This window comes from Microcebus murinus, chromosome 18 (assembly GCF_040939455.1).
Source record: "Microcebus murinus isolate Inina chromosome 18, M.murinus_Inina_mat1.0, whole genome shotgun sequence".
In the NCBI taxonomy this organism is placed as follows: Eukaryota; Metazoa; Chordata; class Mammalia; order Primates; family Cheirogaleidae; genus Microcebus; species Microcebus murinus.
This window is the reverse complement of record NC_134121.1, coordinates 23837294-23845787: the sequence shown is the minus strand read 5'-3', so window position 1 is coordinate 23845787 and position 8494 is coordinate 23837294. Positions and strand designations below refer to the sequence as shown.

The 8494-nt window shown below is 53.3% G+C and overlaps 2 non-coding genes across 2 annotated transcripts; both read right to left on the bottom strand.

Annotated features, from left to right (window-relative positions):
- Positions 1-3110: 3110 nt before the first annotated feature.
- Positions 3111-3217, bottom strand: LOC142862261 (U6 spliceosomal RNA). The gene has a single exon (XR_012913337.1). It is a non-coding gene; the product is annotated as a U6 spliceosomal RNA (small nuclear RNA).
- Positions 3218-7616: 4399 nt separating this feature from the next.
- TRNAT-CGU (transfer RNA threonine (anticodon CGU)) lies at positions 7617-7688 on the bottom strand. Its single transcript has one exon. It is a non-coding gene; the product is annotated as a tRNA-Thr (tRNA).
- Positions 7689-8494: the final 806 nt, after the last annotated feature.

Genomic DNA, 8494 nt, shown 5'->3' with positions numbered 1-8494 from the left:
CCGCTCCGGGCCGCGCCCCCGCGGGTGGGGCGCCCGCCGCCGCCCTCCGCCTCCCATCCGGAACCTGGAGCGTTCCCGCAGCGCCGTGGTGGCGAACCCGCGAGATAATGAACGTAAAGCGCCAAGCATAGTGCCGGCGGCATGCTTTCCTGAGACGTTGAGATTGTGTTTTCAACTCCCAGTTCCAGCTGCCTGCAGACAGCCTCTCCTGGCTGCTCTGTTTGAAAAGCTGAGTTCCTTTGGGGGGACTGCGGTGGTAGAGGGGGACAGAAAAGCTGCGAAGCTAAGGGTTGGCTGTCCCGAGATTGAGAGGGGTCGAAGGTCAGTGGAATCCTGTCGGTGGGAACCTGCCGCCCCAATCTCTGTCTCTCAGCCTGGACGTGGGGGAGCAACTGCGTGTCGCATCTGGGATCTGACTGGACCATCCACAGGCCCCTGCCGAGATCTCCAGCCTCAAGGGGGCCAGGGCTTGGGGGACCGCGGGAGAGGGTGACGGGGAAGCCCAAATAACCGCTGAGGCTGCTTCCCCACCTCTCTTCAGGTGGAGCCTTGGAATCATTTAATTTAAACAAAATAATATGACATATCTGTGGTCTGACATAGATATCCGCTATGTGCCTGCCTTCGCTTTCCTGGCCTTACTAACCCAAATATGCCTTAAAACTTCACTGGGTGAGGGTTGAGTGGTTTATCTGCTAAACTGCTGGGCCCCCTACACGCCCACAGGGAGGTCCCTGGGCAGGAAAGACGGCTGTGCAGAAGCAGGTGCTGCCCAAAAATCAGCTGGGGGAGGAATAGAGGGCAGATGGCAACCAGGTGCTGGCAGAGGCGCCCAGTGGCCAGGCAGGGCCGTCGCTGGCCCAAGGCCTCTGTAATCCCCGTTTTGTGAGAGCCCAGGATTATATGGGAAGAAAGAAGAAGATGCCCTGACATCTCTGGTGATGCTGCCGGTGCTGGAGGGGGTCTGGAGCTCCTGCTCTGCTTTCTCTTCCCCTTTTATTGCTTGCTCTAAATCTGACAAACGCTTAGGATCTCTGAGACTCGAGAAGCCTGGAGGAGCCGGTGTCCTGGGGGGATGAAAGGGCAGGGATGTAATGGGTTTACCCAGTGCCGATCCCAGAGAAGCCAGCAGAAGATTAAGATTTGCTCCCTGGGCCTGAAATCTCCCTGCTACCCCCTGACCACATCAAAGGACATGGCCGTGGGGGGCGCCTAATCCCATCAATGGAATCAAAGCTGGACAAGAAAGGAAATTCTGCAAATTTGGGGCAGCAGCAGGACGCAGTTCAGAGAAAAAGGCAGATACAGAGCCCTGGCCTCCTCCACTGGTGGTTATATCCCAAGAAAGATCCCAAGCCAGTGTGCAAGCAGACAGGGCTTGTCCTTTGCTACTTGAGGTGACCACTGTGGGAAGGCCAACCACAAGAACTTGGAAAGCTGGGCAATGGGACTAGGCCTGCCTCCAGGGGTAGAAAGAGACCCAGAGAGGGGTTGGAACTCACTCAGTGTCACACAGCTTTTCTGGCTCCCAGCTCTATTTTGGGAAAGTGCTTTTGCACGACACTCCTTGCCACCAGCGTTTCCCAAAACGTGGTGCTCTTTTGGGACACGGTTTAGATAGGGAAAAAAGAAAATACGTAGTTTTAAATGTAAATGTTCTGAATATTGCTGTTACAATGAGGCTACTAAAATGGTTAAAGTGAGCCAACTCAAAGACGAGTATTCAGTAAGTAATGGTACAAGTGGTATTCTGATATGGCTAAAATGGTGACAGTGGTTGGCAAATTACTAAAGTTAGTAAAACGCTCCTTACAACCATCTTTAGAGAAACACTGCCTGAGAATAGCAGCTTTCAAATTCTTTCAGTCCATGCCCCATGATGGGGAATATATATGTGTGTGTGTAAATATGTGTATTTATGTGTATGTATGTATATATGTTTTATGAAACAATTCTTATGCACTCAAATATGTATTCTCTTTAATTCTATTGTTTCATTTTAAAAATGATGCTTGCAAGCTGTTAAATTGTGACAGTGTGCACCTCATCCGTTAGGTGTGGATTTATCCATCCCCCCTCCCCTCTCCCACCTGCCCCACACCCTATGAATGTTACTTCCCATATGTCCACGTTAGTGTTGATCAATTACTACCAATTTAATGGTGAGTGCATGTGGCGTTTGTTTTTCCATGCTTGTGATGCTTCACTTAGAAGAATGGGCTCCAGCTCCATCCAGGAGAACTGAGCTCCAATGTGTTGATTTCACCAGTTTCCTCTCAGACTGTGACCACATCCCCCCAAGAGCAGTGACGTTCACTGTGGCCTCCAATGCCTGAACCCAGCAAGGTATTCCATATCAGCGGGATGGACTCTCTGCTACTGATGAACACCTGACATATCTCTAGCAGCGAGTGAAGTGCCGTCACGTGGCAGACCACGAATGACAGCTCCTATTTTTCAAGTGGGGAACCTGGGCTTGGGGAGGTGAAATGATTTACCCAAGGTCACTCTGCAATGAGCTCTTTTCACTCCACTTCCTCATCTGGACTGTTCAGCCCAGCAGATGCCACTTCTGCAGTCGCAACTGTGCTGGGTTCTTGTCGGCTCTCTGCCATTAGTCCGAAAGAGTCCTGACAGAAGACACAAGCATCTGGGTGACCAGAGGGAGACACAGCTGTAAATAATCACAAGTCCTTTGTATGCACGGGGCTTGCTTTGTCAGCATAGTTTGCTTAGATGCCAATGTACCTGGATTTTGTCTCTCTCAGCCCAGATGGTTTGGACAGAGGGGGAGCCCCAGAGCCCACGGGAAAGACAGGCTAGAAGTGAAATCTCTACTGCAGAAAAACTACACTGGGATCACCAGTCTTGTCAATGTTTGGGCCTGTTTCAGTTCCTCACCTCCTGTACAGCCTTCGATCGGTTAGTTCCTGCCTCTGGGGCTCCGTTCACTCACTGGCAGAATTGGGATGTGATTTTCTTTGTGGGTTCTCCCAGCCTGACTGTTCCCTAACTGTAAGGAAGAGAAGTTGCCGATTTTTTTTCTGACCTTCATTCATTCAGCCGAGATGTAAAGAGCCCCTTTATCTACTGGTTTCTTTTCTAATTTTTTTTTTAAATAATGCTTCACAAATTTGCATGTCATCCTTGCGCAGGGGCCATGGTAATCTTCTCTGTATCGTTCCGATTTTGGCATACGTGCTACCAAAAAGAGCACTGTCTACTGGTTTCTAGGGAAGAGAAGACATGCCTTGTGCCCTCAAGTGGCAGCGGAGGAGTAAATTCCCCAGAATGGAACCAGATCTCTCCAGGTGTAGTCATATTTAGCAATGTCAAGTTTGCGCTTTGAGCTGCATTCAGTTTTCTTGGATGACGGGGCTGGGGAGGACACAGGTGGGCTGACATACCCTACCAGGACTGCCCCTCTGCTGAGGACAGTGGGTAGCTCCTAGGAACTGAGGTCACACAAAGATCCCTGCTGGGCGTCTCGGGGTTCTCTGATGGGATTTCCAAAGGGCATGGCCTGTGTCTGGAAAACATCAGAACCCTTGGTCCTGAAGGTAAGCCTTTGCCAGCGTTCTATGAGTCTTATCTTTGTCCTCACCTTCTACGACTGAATTATTATTTTTAAGTTCTTTCTGTGTTTGGTGGTCACTGTGATGTGTTCCCCCCTTCAAGGAAGAGATTGTCCCAGCTGCTGGGAGTGCTGTCAACAGACTGTCTTCTGCTAGTAGAGCCACCTCGTCTGAGGTCCCAGACAGCCCACGTCCAATGAGTGGTGGGGAAGGAGGGCTCTCCCTGGGCTCACACCTGCTCCCCACCCTTCCCCAGGTGGAACAAGCATTCTGCACACTAAACTCCGTCTAGGGGTCTGCCTCCTTGGAATCCAGTCTTTGGCAGTGGGTGTCCACATCTCTCCCTTGCCTCCAAAGCTTGAATATTGTGGTCAAGTCTGGAGATTTGGGTCACTGTTTACTTTTCCTATTGATCAGGAGTGAATATTAGGTAGTGAAATACCAGCTTGGGCCACAGGCTGGCAAACAGATAGGCCATCTCTTGGGTGCATGTCAAGGTAATAAAGAAGGTGACTTTTCCAAGCAGACTTGTGCTCACGCTGTGGAAGAGCTTAATCTATATGATAATGGTAGGGCTTTCTGGGTGACTTGGAACAAACCACTCCCCTTCTCTGCCTGTTTCTGTGGCTGTGAAATGAGAGGGTTGGCCGTGTGCCATTCCTATCAGTCCATAATTCCAAATTGGTAACTCTGTCCCCAGTCATGGGGTTGGACCTTTAGGGTTTGCTAATAAAATCATCTACAGGCTGAGCACAGTGAGTCATGTCTTTAATCCCAGCAATATGGGAGGCAAAGGTGGGACAATTGCTTGAGGCCAGGAGTTCAAGACCAGCCTGGGCAATATAGTGAGAATCTATCTGTACCAAAAATTATAAAAATTAGCCAAGCATGGTAGTAGGACCTGTAGTCCTACCTACTTGGGAGGCTGAGGCAGGTCTCCAGGCTGCAGTGAGCTATGTATGATCTTGCTGCTGTACTCTAGCCTCTAAAACATAAAAGCAAATTACCATCTACAGAGAATATTTGTTTCTTAATTCAAAAAGCAATTTTATCTGCAAATAGAGGGGCCATGGGAAAAGACAAGAATCCTTACCTCTTAGATGCAACCTAAATCATGATAAGAGAGTGTTACGGATGATTGAATGAGGGCAGAAATACCCAAGATCTTATATGGTGCTCTGGTGAACTCCTATTCATCCTGCAGAGCCCAGCCATGACATCCCCTCCTCAGGGAAAACTTCACTAACCCCTCTAGTAGGGACTTACCTTGTGCCAGGGCTCTGTCTCTGTTCCAGGTGCTAGAAACAGACATGAGTGAGACATTGGCTTTGCACTATGGTGTGAGACACAGAGGGGTTCCAGACAAGAAACTGAGGGACTCCTTACCTGGGTGGGGCTTGGGGTGGGGATCAGGAGGCTTCTCAGAAATGATCCCAGAGACTTGCCAAAGGCACTGAATCGACTCTGATCCAGTGTCTGGATCTAGCTGCTAGTTCCAGGAAACGTGTAGGACAGAGGAACTTACTGGATTGCACAAGAGTTTGCAATAAGCAAAATCTAGACTATGGGGAACTCTACAGCTCAAGCAGCCCAGATTCCTCAACAGATTCATTATGAGGAAATAAAAGAGAAGGCAGAGAATCCTACTACTGATTGGGGAAAAAAAGCTTAAAATATATGTCAACTTTTAAAAAGTGAACACAGTTAAACTATAGGGTATAAAGATTCCAAGATGCTCAATGAGGTGATAAATTAAAATGCAAAGACGTGATTACTACACACGTAGAGGGTAAGGTTACTTATGGCCGTCGGGGGGGTGTGATTGGGAGGGCACATGAAAGAGGTTTCGGGGTATCTGGCAAGATTCCCTGACCTGGCTGGTGCTCCCCTTATAATTCATTAAGACAGTCATTGGATTCGCGTGTTTTTTAAATCTTTTATTGCATAATGAAAGATTTAAAAATATATTTCTCTAGGCTGGCATATTGGATTAAAACTCACAGCATGAGGCATAGTATACAGAGTTGCCAAATTCTGCTCTTAAGTTAAATATTCACTCATAGGCAGGAAGAGGCCTGATGTAAAGTAGATTATATTTTTAAAAATATCCTGGAGGGTTTAGCTGCCCACAAATGACTGTGTCTGCCTGCATGGCTCTCAAACTGCAGCGCCAGCGGCCCCATGTTCTGTTCTAGACCCTGGGGGGAGTGAGAGAGAGGAAGACTTGGGGGGGTGAGCTGCAGAGGGCAGGGCCTTTGTAACTCTCTGGATGGAGGAGCCAGGGTCACATAGATCCCATCATGGAGTAGCAATGGCCAATCCCCACGGTGAGAGGGGCTACTGTGATCCACCATCCTGGCAGCCATGAGAGAGACAGGTGGGGCGGCTTGCATGATCCCCTTGCTTCTGCAAGGTCCAGGCTCTGAGTTGGAAACTTAGAATTTCAGGACATAAGGCATTTAGGAAGTATCTCTTTCAACTTTAGGATTTTGCACCTAAGGAAGGTGAAGTGCAGGGAATGTGAGCAATTTAATGGAGGTCATGCAGTAAACTCGACATAACGGTCCCTTTCCACCCCTGCCCTCACTTCTGCCCTCATCCTGTAAGCAATGACCTACCTCCAGCCTCCCAGGGGTGAGTGTGGATACCTGCTGGCCTTCCAGGTAATTGCAAGATGCCTCTGTTCCCAGGCTCACCCTAGTGCTTGTATCCGACTGGCCTTCACTTCCCTCTCCTTTCATTGACCTTGACCGGGGTCTGTACTTGACCACTGCCTCTGGTCCTTCACCTTTGGGGGTCTGTTTCTTCAACATCTGTGCATTGACCTCTTCTGTACCTTGTACCTCTTTTATATCGACTTTGGCTTGGCTCATCCACACACCCGCTTTGCTGGGGTCGGATTCACTGCTCCAGCTACGGCAGAAAACTCAACGTCCGGCCTCAGAGCTCTTTCTTATCAGGAATCCAGAGTAAGAGACAGGATTCAAGGCAATATCCAGTAGAGCCGGACCCTTTCTCCTTCCTGTCCTTAAATATCTGGACTCTGTCTAGGCTAAGGCACTAGTCAGAACTGACACCCTAGCTCAGCATTCCTTTCGAAAGCCAAGAGCATCTCTTGTGTGTATTGGAGTCTTAGGGAAAAGATCAATATTCCCCTGCTGCCTGGGCCTACACCCTGTCTTCTGAGAACTCAAGAACTTCTGCGGACATTCGATCCACCTGAAGCTCCCCATGGTCAGCCGTGCAACAGGCCTGAGGAAAGGTAATGTGTTTTGGGGTGGGGGAACATTAACAGAAGTATGGGGCGCGGAATGAGGGAGGTGGAGTTCCATTATGTTCAGCCTGAAGAGGGGGACAGACAGACTGGCGTGTATCAAAGAGCAGGTCCAGGAATGGTAGGCACTTAACATCGTGTCATGTTAAATAGGGCTGTTTCCCCTACGGACGACCTGGGGAGTGTCATAACTGGCTGGGGGCCGGATTCGCCGGGGCCGGGAGAGGAACAGGCGCCCACCAGCTGGGCGCAGACGAGAAGGCGGGCGGTGAGCGCGGCCCGCACACTCACCGAGCAGGGAACAGACAGAACGCGAAGCCACAGCTCCAGACACCCAAGCACGCCCTCTGGAAAGCTGCCTGCCCGCAACACACACACTCTGGGCGGGCCCCGAGCCCCGCGGGCGACACCGAGGCCAGCGCGAGTCCCGCACCTTGGGTCCCAGCGTCCGGGTGGAAGAGGCGGTGAAGACGGTTCGCAGCGCGGCCGGGGCGAAGGAGACGCCGGGGCCCGGCCAGCGGAGTGCGGCGTGGCGGGGCCGAGCTCGCGGGCAAGGCGGCCACCGAAGCCCGGCCAGGCCCGGCCGGGAGCGCCACAGATCACCGGTCCGGCGTGGGAGGGCGCGGCTGGCCGCGGAGCCTGGGGAAAGGGAGGAACTGGAGGACGCCTGAACAGAATCCTAAAAGGGAAAAAATGCCACGTAGAGGAGGGACGGCGCACGTGGAGACAGCCAACCTCCCACCGCCAAACCCCAGCCTCAAGGTCTCAGGCACGGACGGGGTTCGAACCCGCGATCTTCGGTTTACGAGACCGACGCCTTACCACTTGGCCACCGCGCCTGACAGCCAAGCGAGTGGTGGAAGCTCTCAGTGGAGGGGAGGTGGCGCAGGCGCAGGAAGAGCAGCGCCCGGTCCTGTTCCCCGGCCCCTGCCCGGCCGCCCTTCCAGACCTTCCTGCCGGTGCGGCCCGGCTCTCCGAGCATCGCTCCCGCCCGCCTCAGGGGCAACTCCCGCGCCCGTCGCCCGCCTCTTGCCCGCTGCCCCCGCCTGCCGCCTGCGGGGCCCGAACCGGCGTCGCACAGGGCCAGGCCCCGCCCGCTCCCGCCTCTAGCGCCGCCCAGGGGCCCCGCGCGCCCGGAGCTGTCCGAGGAGAGGCCGGCGGCGGGTTCGAACGCGGCGGCGGAGGGAGCGGGGGCGGAGGTGGGGAAGAGCCGCGGCGGAAGTAGGGGCGGGGTCTGGGCCGGGCCGGCGCCGCGAGACCTTGGCCGGGTCCCTTCCGTCCGAGCGGGCGGGCGGGGCTGGCGCGCCGGGAGAGACGCCCCGGGGGCGACGGAGGCGACCTCCCTCGCAGACCCTGCGCGGGGCAGCCGCGTGGGAAGCGCAGCCTTCCTCTGCGGCCCCCGGCCGGGCCTCGTGCCGAGCGGACTCCGAGGAGGCGTGTTTACTCCGGGCGGCCTGGCCCGGGGCGCCCCGGTGGGCACGCAAGGAGACGCCCCCAGGGATGTTCGTGGCGACGGTGCTGGCGACAGTGGGCGACTGGAGGCGACCCGAATCGGGGAATCGGATAGTGTGTCCCTACCGTGGGTCACGATGAAAAGGACCGGTCTAGACCGAAGGACTGATTATCAGCGTAGATAGAGCGCGAG